The sequence below is a fragment of the Phyllobates terribilis genome, unplaced genomic scaffold (genome assembly GCF_046119375.1).
Source record: "Phyllobates terribilis strain yellow unplaced genomic scaffold, ASM4611937v1 Scaffold_538__1_contigs__length_1162401, whole genome shotgun sequence".
In the NCBI taxonomy this organism is placed as follows: domain Eukaryota; kingdom Metazoa; phylum Chordata; class Amphibia; order Anura; family Dendrobatidae; genus Phyllobates; species Phyllobates terribilis.
In genome coordinates, this window is record NW_027363298.1 from 449,203 (window position 1) to 464,416 (window position 15,214).

A 15,214-nucleotide genomic window follows, 5' to 3' on the forward strand; every position below is an offset into this window, starting at 1 on the left:
TACCTGTTAGCTCAGGTGAGTTTAAAAGGCTGCTGTTGATAACAAGGGCATTTGCTAAATAGATGGTGTGTGTGCAACAATATACTGAAAGGTCAATTATATTGTGCAGCTTATCTCACCACCTGTAGTTATTTAGGTGAAAGCTCCAAAATGCTTGCCTAATATGTCTGTTTATCCAAAAGGAAGTAAAAAGGGAGAGCTAGAAAGATAGCATTGCATCACATTACATGGCAATGCAATGCACAGTTGCTGAAGTTGAACCAAAATGAGCTTGTAATCTGGCTTCTGCAACTTTGAACATGAAAAATCCAATGAGGAGAAGAAAAGCAAAGCCAAAGAGTCCATCCCAAAATCCGACAAACAAGCAAAATGAACAAAAAACTTTGAATTCAATTCTTTCTGATTTTAGAAACTGCATTAAAGAAGGGGTGCACCGGTCCTGGAGATACTGCAATACCAGGTCAATGCGTGGAGTGGACAGAGCAAGCTCTTTTTCCATCTCCCTGTTCTAAAAATCCATTTAATATATGGTCCCCAGATAGGGGACGTATCAGATATTAAACTGATAAGAACAGATACTACACTTGATCTTAGCCAAAAGGCCGAGAAGCGATAACCAGAATTGGTTTCAAACTACGGAGCCACCCAAGAATCCTGAAAAGACCATTTGTGGAGATGAGCTCCTGGACTCCCGTTAAGAAGACATGTTGTCAACCTCTAGATCCCTTACATGCCTGCACTTTTCGGCTTGCTGCTGCTGCAATCCACGCGTTTTAGATCTGCATAACTCCACCTCTTTAAAGACAGCACCTTCACCCCCTGCTGTTCCCACCCGCCTCAACACCGTTGGAAGGGAGGAGAACCAATTAAGGCGGGGGGTGGGGTGGAACGAGCAGCTGTCTACCCTTAGCAGGAGGGCTCCTGATTACATACCTCTCCTGCTGCTGCTGCTGCTGGCTGTCCAGCAGCAGACTGAAGGTGGCTGCTGCTGTGCACAGGTATATAAAGGCTCAGAGCCTATTATGACACGCGCAGCCAGCGTTCCATTGCCACATTCCATCTACTGCAGGCAGGATACCTGGCTGGCTGAATGTCGCTGAGAAGCTCACAGAGACCGCCATAAGCAACAGTTTAACAGAATGCCACAGACTAATCAACCAAACTTTTTGGGTTGGGTTCTCTTTTATAGTCTGCAGGCATTAAATGAAAGAAGTCAGTGTTCCAGCAGAAGGAGACAACGTTTCAGAAAAGGCATTGTAGCAAACCAAAAAAGAAATTTTAAGCGCAGCAGAGTAACCAGCGCACATACCTGTTAGCTCAGGTGAGTTTAAAAGGCTGCTGTTGATAACAAGGGCATTTGCTAAATAGATGGTGTGTGTGCAACAATATACTGAAAGGTCAATTATATTGTGCAGCTTATCTCACCACCTGTAGTTATTTAGGTGAAAGCTCCAAAATGCTTGCCTAATATGTCTGTTTATCCAAAAGGAAGTAAAAAGGGAGAGCTAGAAAGATAGCATTGCATCACATTACATGGCAATGCAATGCACAGTTGCTGAAGTTGAACCAAAATGAGCTTGTAATCTGGCTTCTGCAACTTTGAACATGAAAAATCCAATGAGGAGAAGAAAAGCAAAGCCAAAGAGTCCATCCCAAAATCCGACAAACAAGCAAAATGAACAAAAAACATTGAATTCAATTCTTTCTGATTTTAGAAAATGCATTAAAGAAGGGGTGCACCGGTCCTGGAGATACTGCAATACCAGGTCAATGCGTGGAGTGGACAGAGCAAGCTCTTTTTCCATCTCCCTGTTCTAAAAATCCATTTAATATATGGTCCCCAGATAGGGGACGTATCAGATATTAAACTGATAAGAACAGATACTACACTTGATCTTAGCCAAAAGGCCGAGAAGCGATAACCAGAATTGGTTTCAAACTACGGAGCCACCCAAGGATCCTGAAAAGTCCATTTGTGGAGATGAGCTCCTGGACTCCCGTTAAGAAGACATGTTGTCAACCTCTAGATCCCTTACATGCCTGCACTTTTCGGCTTGCTGCTGCTGCAATCCACGCGTTTTAGATCTGCATAACTCCACCTCTTTAAACACAGCACCTTCACCCCCTGCTGTTCCCACCCGCCTCAACACCGTTGGAAGGGAGGAGAACCAATTAAGGCGGGGGGTGGGGTGGAACGAGCAGCTGTCTACCCTTAGCAGGAGGGCTCCTGATTACATACCTCTCCTGCTGCTGCTGCTGCTGGCTGTCCAGCAGCAGACTGAAGGTGGCTGCTGCTGTGCACAGGTATATAAAGGCTCAGAGCCTATTATGACACGCGCAGCCAGCGTTCCATTGCCACATTCCATCTACTGCAGGCAGGATACCTGGCTGGCTGAATGTCGCTGAGAAGCTCACAGAGACCGCCATAAGCAACAGTTTAACAGAATGCCACAGACTAATCAACCAAACTTTTTGGGTTGGGTTCTCTTTTATAGTCTGCAGGCATTAAATGAAAGAAGTCAGTGTTCCAGCAGAAGGAGACAATGTTTCAGAAAAGGCATTGTAGCAAACCAAAAAAGAAATTTTAAGCGCAGCAGAGTAACCAGCGCACATACCTGTTAGCTCAGGTGAGTTTAAAAGGCTGCTCTTGATAACAAGGGCATTTGCTAAATAGATGGTGTGTGTGCAACAATATACTGAAAGGTCAATTATATTGTGCAGCTTATCTCACCACCTGTAGTTATTTAGGTGAAAGCTCCAAAATGCTTGCCTAATATGTCTGTTTATCCAAAAGGAAGTAAAAAGGGAGAGCTAGAAAGATAGCATTGCATCACATTACATGGCAATGCAATGCACAGTTGCTGAAGTTGAACCAAAATGAGCTTGTAATCTGGCTTCTGCAACTTTGAACATGAAAAATCCAATGAGGAGAAGAAAAGCAAAGCCAAAGAGTCCATCCCAAAATCCGACAAACAAGCAAAATGAACAAAAAACATTGAATTCAATTCTTTCTGATTTTAGAAACTGCATTAAAGAAGGGGTGCACCGGTCCTGGAGATACTGCAATACCAGGTCAATGCGTGGAGTGGACAGAGCAAGCTCTTTTTCCATCTCCCTGTTCTAAAAATCCATTTAATATATGGTCCCCAGATAGGGGACGTATCAGATATTAAACTGATAAGAACAGATACTACACTTGATCTTAGCCAAAAGGCCGAGAAGCGATAACCAGAATTGGTTTCAAACTACGGAGCCACCCAAGGATCCTGAAAAGTCCATTTGTGGAGATGAGCTCCTGGACTCCCGTTAAGAAGACATGTTGTCAACCTCTAGATCCCTTACATGCCTGCACTTTTCGGCTTGCTGCTGCTGCAATCCACGCGTTTTAGATCTGCATAACTCCACCTCTTTAAACACAGCACCTTCACCCCCTGCTGTTCCCACCCGCCTCAACACCGTTGGAAGGGAGGAGAACCAATTAAGGCGGGGGGTGGGGTGGAACGAGCAGCTGTCTACCCTTAGCAGGAGGGCTCCTGATTACATACCTCTCCTGCTGCTGCTGCTGCTGGCTGTCCAGCAGCAGACTGAAGGTGGCTGCTGCTGTGCACAGGTATATAAAGGCTCAGAGCCTATTATGACACGCGCAGCCAGCGTTCCATTGCCACATTCCATCTACTGCAGGCAGGATACCTGGCTGGCTGAATGTCGCTGAGAAGCTCACAGAGACCGCCATAAGCAACAGTTTAACAGAATGCCACAGACTAATCAACCAAACTTTTTGGGTTGGGTTCTCTTTTATAGTCTGCAGGCATTAAATGAAAGAAGTCAGTGTTCCAGCAGAAGGAGACAACGTTTCAGAAAAGGCATTGTAGCAAACCAAAAAAGAAATTTTAAGCGCAGCAGAGTAACCAGCGCACATACCTGTTAGCTCAGGTGAGTTTAAAAGGCTGCTGTTGATAACAAGGGCATTTGCTAAATAGATGGTGTGTGTGCAACAATATACTGAAAGGTCAATTATATTGTGCAGCTTATCTCACCACCTGTAGTTATTTAGGTGAAAGCTCCAAAATGCTTGCCTAATATGTCTGTTTATCCAAAAGGAAGTAAAAAGGGAGAGCTAGAAAGATAGCATTGCATCACATTACATGGCAATGCAATGCACAGTTGCTGAAGTTGAACCAAAATGAGCTTGTAATCTGGCTTCTGCAACTTTGAACATGAAAAATCCAATGAGGAGAAGAAAAGCAAAGCCAAAGAGTCCATCCCAAAATCCGACAAACAAGCAAAATGAACAAAAAACATTGAATTCAATTCTTTCTGATTTTAGAAACTGCATTAAAGAAGGGGTGCACCGGTCCTGGAGATACTGCAATACCAGGTCAATGCGTGGAGTGGACAGAGCAAGCTCTTTTTCCATCTCCCTGTTCTAAAAATCCATTTAATATATGGTCCCCAGATAGGGGACGTATCAGATATTAAACTGATAAGAACAGATACTACACTTGATCTTAGCCAAAAGGCCGAGAAGCGATAACCAGAATTGGTTTCAAACTACGGAGCCACCCAAGGATCCTGAAAAGTCCATTTGTGGAGATGAGCTCCTGGACTCCCGTTAAGAAGACATGTTGTCAACCTCTAGATCCCTTACATGCCTGCACTTTTCGGCTTGCTGCTGCTGCAATCCACGTGTTTTAGATCTGCATAACTCCACCTCTTTAAACACAGCACCTTCACCCCCTGCTGTTCCCACCCGCCTCAACACCATTGGAAGGGGGGAGAACCAATTAAGGCGGGGGGTGGGGTGGAACGAGCAGCTGTCTACCCTTAGCAGGAGGGCTCCTGATTACATACCTCTCCTGCTGCTGCTGCTGCTGGCTGTCCAGCAGCAGACTGAAGGTGGCTGCTGCTGTGCACAGGTATATAAAGGCTCAGAGCCTATTATGACACGCGCAGCCAGCGTTCCATTGCCACATTCCATCTACTGCAGGCAGGATACCTGGCTGGCTGAATGTCGCTGAGAAGCTCACAGAGACCGCCATAAGCAACAGTTTAACAGAATGCCACAGACTAATCAACCAAACTTTTTGGGTTGGGTTCTCTTTTATAGTCTGCAGGCATTAAATGAAAGAAGTCAGTGTTCCAGCAGAAGGAGACAACGTTTCAGAAAAGGCATTGTAGCAAACCAAAAAAGAAATTTTAAGCGCAGCAGAGTAACCAGCGCACATACCTGTTAGCTCAGGTGAGTTTAAAAGGCTGCTGTTGATAACAAGGGCATTTGCTAAATAGATGGTGTGTGTGCAACAATATACTGAAAGGTCAATTATATTGTGCAGCTTATCTCACCACCTGTAGTTATTTAGGTGAAAGCTCCAAAATGCTTGCCTAATATGTCTGTTTATCCAAAAGGAAGTAAAAAGGGAGAGCTAGAAAGATAGCATTGCATCACATTACATGGCAATGCAATGCACAGTTGCTGAAGTTGAACCAAAATGAGCTTGTAATCTGGCTTCTGCAACTTTGAACATGAAAAATCCAATGAGGAGAAGAAAAGCAAAGCCAAAGAGTCCATCCCAAAATCCGACAAACAAGCAAAATGAACAAAAAACATTGAATTCAATTCTTTCTGATTTTAGAAACTGCATTAAAGAAGGGGTGCACCGGTCCTGGAGATACTGCAATACCAGGTCAATGCGTGGAGTGGACAGAGCAAGCTCTTTTTCCATCTCCCTGTTCTAAAAATCCATTTAATATATGGTCCCCAGATAGGGGACGTATCAGATATTAAACTGATAAGAACAGATACTACACTTGATCTTAGCCAAAAGGCCGAGAAGCGATAACCAGAATTGGTTTCAAACTACGGAGCCACCCAAGGATCCTGAAAAGTCCATTTGTGGAGATGAGCTCCTGGACTCCCGTTAAGAAGACATGTTGTCAACCTCTAGATCCCTTACATGCCTGCACTTTTCGGCTTGCTGCTGCTGCAATCCACGCGTTTTAGATCTGCATAACTCCACCTCTTTAAACACAGCACCTTCACCCCCTGCTGTTCCCACCCGCCTCAACACCGTTGGAAGGGAGGAGAACCAATTAAGGCGGGGGGTGGGGTGGAGCGAGCAGCTGTCTACCCTTAGCAGGAGGGCTCCTGATTACATACCTCTCCTGCTGCTGCTGCTGCTGGCTGTCCAGCAGCAGACTGAAGGTGGCTGCTGCTGTGCACAGGTATATAAAGGCTCAGAGCCTATTATGACACGCGCAGCCAGCGTTCCATTGCCACATTCCATCTACTGCAGGCAGGATACCTGGCTGGCTGAATGTCGCTGAGAAGCTCACAGAGACCGCCATAAGCAACAGTTTAACAGAATGCCACAGACTAATCAACCAAACTTTTTGGGTTGGGTTCTCTTTTATAGTCTGCAGGCATTAAATGAAAGAAGTCAGTGTTCCAGCAGAAGGAGACAACGTTTCAGAAAAGGCATTGTAGCAAACCAAAAAAGAAATTTTAAGCGCAGCAGAGTAACCAGCGCACATACCTGTTAGCTCAGGTGAGTTTAAAAGGCTGCTGTTGATAACAAGGGCATTTGCTAAATAGATGGTGTGTGTGCAACAATATACTGAAAGGTCAATTATATTGTGCAGCTTATCTCACCACCTGTAGTTATTTAGGTGAAAGCTCCAAAATGCTTGCCTAATATGTCTGTTTATCCAAAAGGAAGTAAAAAGGGAGAGCTAGAAAGATAGCATTGCATCACATTACATGGCAATGCAATGCACAGTTGCTGAAGTTGAACCAAAATGAGCTTGTAATCTGGCTTCTGCAACTTTGAACATGAAAAATCCAATGAGGAGAAGAAAAGCAAAGCCAAAGAGTCCATCCCAAAATCCGACAAACAAGCAAAATGAACAAAAAACATTGAATTCAATTCTTTCTGATTTTAGAAACTGCATTAAAGAAGGGGTGCACCGGTCCTGGAGATACTGCAATACCAGGTCAATGCGTGGAGTGGACAGAGCAAGCTCTTTTTCCATCTCCCTGTTCTAAAAATCCATTTAATATATGGTCCCCAGATAGGGGACGTATCAGATATTAAACTGATAAGAACAGATACTACACTTGATCTTAGCCAAAAGGCCGAGAAGCGATAACCAGAATTGGTTTCAAACTACGGAGCCACCCAAGGATCCTGAAAAGTCCATTTGTGGAGATGAGCTCCTGGACTCCCGTTAAGAAGACATGTTGTCAACCTCTAGATCCCTTACATGCCTGCACTTTTCGGCTTGCTGCTGCTGCAATCCACGCGTTTTAGATCTGCATAACTCCACCTCTTTAAACACAGCACCTTCACCCCCTGCTGTTCCCACCCGCCTCAACACCGTTGGAAGGGAGGAGAACCAATTAAGGCGGGGGGTGGGGTGGAACGAGCAGCTGTCTACCCTTAGCAGGAGGGCTCCTGATTACATACCTCTCCTGCTGCTGCTGCTGCTGGCTGTCCAGCAGCAGACTGAAGGTGGCTGCTGCTGTGCACAGGTATATAAAGGCTCAGAGCCTATTATGACACGCGCAGCCAGCGTTCCATTGCCACATTCCATCTACTGCAGGCAGGATACCTGGCTGGCTGAATGTCGCTGAGAAGCTCACAGAGACCGCCATAAGCAACAGTTTAACAGAATGCCACAGACTAATCAACCAAACTTTTTGGGTTGGGTTCTCTTTTATAGTCTGCAGGCATTAAATGAAAGAAGTCAGTGTTCCAGCAGAAGGAGACAACGTTTCAGAAAAGGCATTGTAGCAAACCAAAAAAGAAATTTTAAGCGCAGCAGAGTAACCAGCGCACATACCTGTTAGCTCAGGTGAGTTTAAAAGGCTGCTGTTGATAACAAGGGCATTTGCTAAATAGATGGTGTGTGTGCAACAATATACTGAAAGGTCAATTATATTGTGCAGCTTATCTCACCACCTGTAGTTATTTAGGTGAAAGCTCCAAAATGCTTGCCTAATATGTCTGTTTATCCAAAAGGAAGTAAAAAGGGAGAGCTAGAAAGATAGCATTGCATCACATTACATGGCAATGCAATGCACAGTTGCTGAAGTTGAACCAAAATGAGCTTGTAATCTGGCTTCTGCAACTTTGAACATGAAAAATCCAATGAGGAGAAGAAAAGCAAAGCCAAAGAGTCCATCCCAAAATCCGACAAACAAGCAAAATGAACAAAAAACATTGAATTCAATTCTTTCTGATTTTAGAAACTGCATTAAAGAAGGGGTGCACCGGTCCTGGAGATACTGCAATACCAGGTCAATGCGTGGAGTGGACAGAGCAAGCTCTTTTTCCATCTCCCTGTTCTAAAAATCCATTTAATATATGGTCCCCAGATAGGGGACGTATCAGATATTAAACTGATAAGAACAGATACTACACTTGATCTTAGCCAAAAGGCCGAGAAGCGATAACCAGAATTGGTTTCAAACTACGGAGCCACCCAAGGATCCTGAAAAGTCCATTTGTGGAGATGAGCTCCTGGACTCCCGTTAAGAAGACATGTTGTCAACCTCTAGATCCCTTACATGCCTGCACTTTTCGGCTTGCTGCTGCTGCAATCCACGCGTTTTAGATCTGCATAACTCCACCTCTTTAAACACAGCACCATCACCCCCTGCTGTTCCCACCCGCCTCAACACCGTTGGAAGGGAGGAGAACCAATTAAGGCGGGGGGTGGGGTGGAACGAGCAGCTGTCTACCCTTAGCAGGAGGGCTCCTGATTACATACCTCTCCTGCTGCTGCTGCTGCTGGCTGTCCAGCAGCAGACTGAAGGTGGCTGCTGCTGTGCACAGGTATATAAAGGCTCAGAGCCTATTATGACACGCGCAGCCAGCGTTCCATTGCCACATTCCATCTACTGCAGGCAGGATACCTGGCTGGCTGAATGTCGCTGAGAAGCTCACAGAGACCGCCATAAGCAACAGTTTAACAGAATGCCACAGACTAATCAACCAAACTTTTTGGGTTGGGTTCTCTTTTATAGTCTGCAGGCATTAAATGAAAGAAGTCAGTGTTCCAGCAGAAGGAGACAACGTTTCAGAAAAGGCATTGTAGCAAACCAAAAAAGAAATTTTAAGCGCAGCAGAGTAACCAGCGCACATACCTGTTAGCTCAGGTGAGTTTAAAAGGCTGCTGTTGATAACAAGGGCATTTGCTAAATAGATGGTGTGTGTGCAACAATATACTGAAAGGTCAATTATATTGTGCAGCTTATCTCACCACCTGTAGTTATTTAGGTGAAAGCTCCAAAATGCTTGCCTAATATGTCTGTTTATCCAAAAGGAAGTAAAAAGGGAGAGCTAGAAAGATAGCATTGCATCACATTACATGGCAATGCAATGCACAGTTGCTGAAGTTGAACCAAAATGAGCTTGTAATCTGGCTTCTGCAACTTTGAACATGAAAAATCCAATGAGGAGAAGAAAAGCAAAGCCAAAGAGTCCATCCCAAAATCCGACAAACAAGCAAAATGAACAAAAAACATTGAATTCAATTCTTTCTGATTTTAGAAACTGCATTAAAGAAGGGGTGCACCGGTCCTGGAGATACTGCAATACCAGGTCAATGCGTGGAGTGGACAGAGCAAGCTCTTTTTCCATCTCCCTGTTCTAAAAATCCATTTAATATATGGTCCCCAGATAGGGGACGTATCAGATATTAAACTGATAAGAACAGATACTACACTTGATCTTAGCCAAAAGGCCGAGGATCGATAACCAGAATTGGTTTCAAACTACGGAGCCACCCAAGGATCCTGAAAAGTCCATTTGTGGAGATGAGCTCCTGGACTCCCGTTAAGAAGACATGTTGTCAACCTCTAGATCCCTTACATGCCTGCACTTTTCGGCTTGCTGCTGCTGCAATCCACGCGTTTTAGATCTGCATAACTCCACCTCTTTAAACACAGCACCTTCACCCCCTGCTGTTCCCACCCGCTTCAACACCGTTGGAAGGGAGGAGAACCAATTAAGGCGGGGGGTGGGGTGGAACGAGCAGCTGTCTACCCTTAGCAGGAGGGCTCCTGATTACATACCTCTCCTGCTGCTGCTGCTGCTGGCTGTCCAGCAGCAGACTGAAGGTGGCTGCTGCTGTGCACAGGTATATAAAGGCTCAGAGCCTATTATGACACGCGCAGCCAGCGTTCCATTGCCACATTCCATCTACTGCAGGCAGGATACCTGGCTGGCTGAATGTCGCTGAGAAGCTCACAGAGACCGCCATAAGCAACAGTTTAACAGAATGCCACAGACTAATCAACCAAACTTTTTGGGTTGGGTTCTCTTTTATAGTCTGCAGGCATTAAATGAAAGAAGTCAGTGTTCCAGCAGAAGGAGACAACGTTTCAGAAAAGGCATTGTAGCAAACCAAAAAAGAAATTTTAAGCGCAGCAGAGTAACCAGCGCACATACCTGTTAGCTCAGGTGAGTTTAAAAGGCTGCTGTTGATAACAAGGGCATTTGCTAAATAGATGGTGTGTGTGCAACAATATACTGAAAGGTCAATTATATTGTGCAGCTTATCTCACCACCTGTAGTTATTTAGGTGAAAGCTCCAAAATGCTTGCCTAATATGTCTGTTTATCCAAAAGGAAGTAAAAAGGGAGAGCTAGAAAGATAGCATTGCATCACATTACATGGCAATGCAATGCACAGTTGCTGAAGTTGAACCAAAATGAGCTTGTAATCTGGCTTCTGCAACTTTGAACATGAAAAATCCAATGAGGAGAAGAAAAGCAAAGCCAAAGAGTCCATCCCAAAATCCGACAAACAAGCAAAATGAACAAAAAACATTGAATTCAATTCTTTCTGATTTTAGAAACTGCATTAAAGAAGGGGTGCACCGGTCCTGGAGATACTGCAATACCAGGTCAATGCGTGGAGTGGACAGAGCAAGCTCTTTTTCCATCTCCCTGTTCTAAAAATCCATTTAATATATGGTCCCCAGATAGGGGACGTATCAGATATTAAACTGATAAGAACAGATACTACACTTGATCTTAGCCAAAAGGCCGAGAAGCGATAACCAGAATTGGTTTCAAACTACGGAGCCACCCAAGGATCCTGAAAAGTCCATTTGTGGAGATGAGCTCCTGGACTCCCGTTAAGAAGACATGTTGTCAACCTCTAGATCCCTTACATGCCTGCACTTTTCGGCTTGCTGCTGCTGCAATCCACGCGTTTTAGATCTGCATAACTCCACCTCTTTAAACACAGCACCTTCACCCCCTGCTGTTCCCACCCGCCTCAACACCGTTGGAAGGGAGGAGAACCAATTAAGGCGGGGGGTGGGGTGGAACGAGCAGCTGTCTACCCTTAGCAGGAGGGCTCCTGATTACATACCTCTCCTGCTGCTGCTGCTGCTGGCTGTCCAGCAGCAGACTGAAGGTGACTGCTGCTGTGCACAGGTATATAAAGGCTCAGAGCCTATTATGACACGCGCAGCCAGCGTTCCATTGCCACATTCCATCTACTGCAGGCAGGATACCTGGCTGGCTGAATGTCGCTGAGAAGCTCACAGAGACCGCCATAAGCAACAGTTTAACAGAATGCCACAGACTAATCAACCAAACTTTTTGGGTTGGGTTCTCTTTTATAGTCTGCAGGCATTAAATGAAAGAAGTCAGTGTTCCAGCAGAAGGAGACAACGTTTCAGAAAAGGCATTGTAGCAAACCAAAAAAGAAATTTTAAGCGCAGTAGAGTAACCAGCGCACATACCTGTTAGCTCAGGTGAGTTTAAAAGGCTGCTGTTGATAACAAGGGCATTTGCTAAATAGATGGTGTGTGTGCAACAATATACTGAAAGGTCAATTATATTGTGCAGCTTATCTCACCACCTGTAGTTATTTAGGTGAAAGCTCCAAAATGCTTGCCTAATATGTCTGTTTATCCAAAAGGAAGTAAAAAGGGAGAGCTAGAAAGATAGCATTGCATCACATTACATGGCAATGCAATGCACAGTTGCTGAAGTTGAACCAAAATGAGCTTGTAATCTGGCTTCTGCAACTTTGAACATGAAAAATCCAATGAGGAGAAGAAAAGCAAAGCCAAAGAGTCCATCCCAAAATCCGACAAACAAGCAAAATGAACAAAAAACATTGAATTCAATTCTTTCTGATTTTAGAAACTGCATTAAAGAAGGGGTGCACCGGTCCTGGAGATACTGCAATACCAGGTCAATGCGTGGAGTGGACAGAGCAAGCTCTTTTTCCATCTCCCTGTTCTAAAAATCCATTTAATATATGGTCCCCAGATAGGGGACGTATCAGATATTAAACTGATAAGAACAGATACTACACTTGATCTTAGCCAAAAGGCCGAGAAGCGATAACCAGAATTGGTTTCAAACTACGGAGCCACCCAAGGATCCTGAAAAGTCCATTTGTGGAGATGAGCTCCTGGACTCCCGTTAAGAAGACATGTTGTCAACCTCTAGATCCCTTACATGCCTGCACTTTTCGGCTTGCTGCTGCTGCAATCCACGCGTTTTAGATCTGCATAACTCCACCTCTTTAAACACAGCACCTTCACCCCCTGCTGTTCCCACCCGCCTCAACACCGTTGGAAGGGAGGAGAACCAATTAAGGCGGGGGGTGGGGTGGAACGAGCAGCTGTCTACCCTTAGCAGGAGGGCTCCTGATTACATACCTCTCCTGCTGCTGCTGCTGCTGGCTGTCCAGCAGCAGACTGAAGGTGGCTGCTGCTGTGCACAGGTATATAAAGGCTCAGAGCCTATTATGACACGCGCAGCCAGCGTTCCATTGCCACATTCCATCTACTGCAGGCAGGATACCTGGCTGGCTGAATGTCGCTGAGAAGCTCACAGAGACCGCCATAAGCAACAGTTTAACAGAATGCCACAGACTAATCAACCAAACTTTTTGGGTTGGGTTCTCTTTTATAGTCTGCAGGCATTAAATGAAAGAAGTCAGTGTTCCAGCAGAAGGAGACAACGTTTCAGAAAAGGCATTGTAGCAAACCAAAAAAGAAATTTTAAGCGCAGCAGAGTAACCAGCGCACATACCTGTTAGCTCAGGTGAGTTTAAAAGGCTGCTGTTGATAACAAGGGCATTTGCTAAATAGATGGTGTGTGTGCAACAATATACTGAAAGGTCAATTATATTGTGCAGCTTATCTCACCACCTGTAGTTATTTAGGTGAAAGCTCCAAAATGCTTGCCTAATATGTCTGTTTATCCAAAAGGAAGTAAAAAGGGAGAGCTAGAAAGATAGCATTGCATCACATTACATGGCAATGCAATGCACAGTTGCTGAAGTTGAACCAAAATGAGCTTGTAATCTGGCTTCTGCAACTTTGAACATGAAAAATCCAATGAGGAGAAGAAAAGCAAAGCCAAAGAGTCCATCCCAAAATCCGACAAACAAGCAAAATGAACAAAAAACATTGAATTCAATTCTTTCTGATTTTAGAAACTGCATTAAAGAAGGGGTGCACCGGTCCTGGAGATACTGCAATACCAGGTCAATGCGTGGAGTGGACAGAGCAAGCTCTTTTTCCATCTCCCTGTTCTAAAAATCCATTTAATATATGGTCCCCAGATAGGGGACGTATCAGATATTAAACTGATAAGAACAGATACTACACTTGATCTTAGCCAAAAGGCCGAGAAGCGATAACCAGAATTGGTTTCAAACTACGGAGCCACCCAAGGATCCTGAAAAGTCCATTTGTGGAGATGAGCTCCTGGACTCCCGTTAAGAAGACATGTTGTCAACCTCTAGATCCCTTACATGCCTGCACTTTTCGGCTTGCTGCTGCTGCAATCCACGCGTTTTAGATCTGCATAACTCCACCTCTTTAAACACAGCACCATCACCCCCTGCTGTTCCCACCCGCCTCAACACCGTTGGAAGGGAGGAGAACCAATTAAGGCGGGGGGTGGGGTGGAACGAGCAGCTGTCTACCCTTAGCAGGAGGGCTCCTGATTACATACCTCTCCTGCTGCTGCTGCTGCTGGCTGTCCAGCAGCAGACTGAAGGTGGCTGCTGCTGTGCACAGGTATATAAAGGCTCAGAGCCTATTATGACACGCGCAGCCAGCGTTCCATTGCCACATTCCATCTACTGCAGGCAGGATACCTGGCTGGCTGAATGTCGCTGAGAAGCTCACAGAGACCGCCATAAGCAACAGTTTAACAGAATGCCACAGACTAATCAACCAAACTTTTTGGGTTGGGTTCTCTTTTATAGTCTGCAGGCATTAAATGAAAGAAGTCAGTGTTCCAGCAGAAGGAGACAACGTTTCAGAAAAGGCATTGTAGCAAACCAAAAAAGAAATTTTAAGCGCAGCAGAGTAACCAGCGCACATACCTGTTAGCTCAGGTGAGTTTAAAAGGCTGCTGTTGATAACAAGGGCATTTGCTAAATAGATGGTGTGTGTGCAACAATATACTGAAAGGTCAATTATATTGTGCAGCTTATCTCACCACCTGTAGTTATTTAGGTGAAAGCTCCAAAATGCTTGCCTAATATGTCTGTTTATCCAAAAGGAAGTAAAAAGGGAGAGCTAGAAAGATAGCATTGCATCACATTACATGGCAATGCAATGCACAGTTGCTGAAGTTGAACCAAAATGAGCTTGTAATCTGGCTTCTGCAACTTTGAACATGAAAAATCCAATGAGGAGAAGAAAAGCAAAGCCAAAGAGTCCATCCCAAAATCCGACAAACAAGCAAAATGAACAAAAAACATTGAATTCAATTCTTTCTGATTTTAGAAACTGCATTAAAGAAGGGGTGCACCGGTCCTGGAGATACTGCAATACCAGGTCAATGCGTGGAGTGGACAGAGCAAGCTCTTTTTCCATCTCCCTGTTCTAAAAATCCATTTAATATATGGTCCCCAGATAGGGGACGTATCAGATATTAAACTGATAAGAACAGATACTACACTTGATCTTAGCCAAAAGGCCGAGAAGCGATAACCAGAATTGGTTTCAAACTACGGAGCCACCCAAGGATCCTGAAAAGTCCATTTGTGGAGATGAGCTCCTGGACTCCCGTTAAGAAGACATGTTGTCAACCTCTAGATCCCTTACATGCCTGCACTTTTCGGCTTGCTGCTGCTGCAATCCACGCGTTTTAGATCTGCATAACTCCACCTCTTTAAACACAGCACCTTCACCCCCTGCTGTTCCCACCCGCCTCAACACCGTT

At 44.8% G+C, this 15,214-nt stretch overlaps 12 non-coding genes across 12 annotated transcripts; all 12 read right to left on the minus strand.

The window, feature by feature from the left end:
* Positions 1-423: 423 nt before the first annotated feature.
* Positions 424-614, minus strand: LOC141232080 (U2 spliceosomal RNA). The gene has a single exon (XR_012298346.1). It is a non-coding gene; the product is annotated as a U2 spliceosomal RNA (small nuclear RNA).
* Positions 615-1,729: 1,115 nt separating this feature from the next.
* LOC141232081 (U2 spliceosomal RNA) lies at positions 1,730-1,920 on the minus strand. The gene has a single exon (XR_012298347.1). It is a non-coding gene; the product is annotated as a U2 spliceosomal RNA (small nuclear RNA).
* Positions 1,921-3,035: 1,115 nt separating this feature from the next.
* On the minus strand, positions 3,036-3,226 carry LOC141232083 (U2 spliceosomal RNA). Its single transcript, XR_012298348.1, has one exon. It is a non-coding gene; the product is annotated as a U2 spliceosomal RNA (small nuclear RNA).
* Positions 3,227-4,341: 1,115 nt separating this feature from the next.
* On the minus strand, positions 4,342-4,532 carry LOC141232084 (U2 spliceosomal RNA). Its single transcript, XR_012298349.1, has one exon. It is a non-coding gene; the product is annotated as a U2 spliceosomal RNA (small nuclear RNA).
* A 1,115-nt stretch (positions 4,533-5,647) lies between these two features.
* LOC141232085 (U2 spliceosomal RNA) lies at positions 5,648-5,838 on the minus strand. Its single transcript, XR_012298350.1, has one exon. It is a non-coding gene; the product is annotated as a U2 spliceosomal RNA (small nuclear RNA).
* A 1,115-nt stretch (positions 5,839-6,953) lies between these two features.
* Positions 6,954-7,144, minus strand: LOC141232087 (U2 spliceosomal RNA). The gene has a single exon (XR_012298352.1). It is a non-coding gene; the product is annotated as a U2 spliceosomal RNA (small nuclear RNA).
* Positions 7,145-8,259: 1,115 nt separating this feature from the next.
* Positions 8,260-8,450, minus strand: LOC141232088 (U2 spliceosomal RNA). Its single transcript, XR_012298353.1, has one exon. It is a non-coding gene; the product is annotated as a U2 spliceosomal RNA (small nuclear RNA).
* Positions 8,451-9,565: 1,115 nt separating this feature from the next.
* On the minus strand, positions 9,566-9,756 carry LOC141231797 (U2 spliceosomal RNA). The gene has a single exon (XR_012298107.1). It is a non-coding gene; the product is annotated as a U2 spliceosomal RNA (small nuclear RNA).
* Positions 9,757-10,871: 1,115 nt separating this feature from the next.
* LOC141232089 (U2 spliceosomal RNA) lies at positions 10,872-11,062 on the minus strand. Its single transcript, XR_012298354.1, has one exon. It is a non-coding gene; the product is annotated as a U2 spliceosomal RNA (small nuclear RNA).
* Positions 11,063-12,177: 1,115 nt separating this feature from the next.
* LOC141232090 (U2 spliceosomal RNA) lies at positions 12,178-12,368 on the minus strand. Its single transcript, XR_012298355.1, has one exon. It is a non-coding gene; the product is annotated as a U2 spliceosomal RNA (small nuclear RNA).
* Positions 12,369-13,483: 1,115 nt separating this feature from the next.
* On the minus strand, positions 13,484-13,674 carry LOC141232091 (U2 spliceosomal RNA). Its single transcript, XR_012298356.1, has one exon. It is a non-coding gene; the product is annotated as a U2 spliceosomal RNA (small nuclear RNA).
* A 1,115-nt stretch (positions 13,675-14,789) lies between these two features.
* On the minus strand, positions 14,790-14,980 carry LOC141232093 (U2 spliceosomal RNA). Its single transcript, XR_012298358.1, has one exon. It is a non-coding gene; the product is annotated as a U2 spliceosomal RNA (small nuclear RNA).
* Positions 14,981-15,214: the final 234 nt, after the last annotated feature.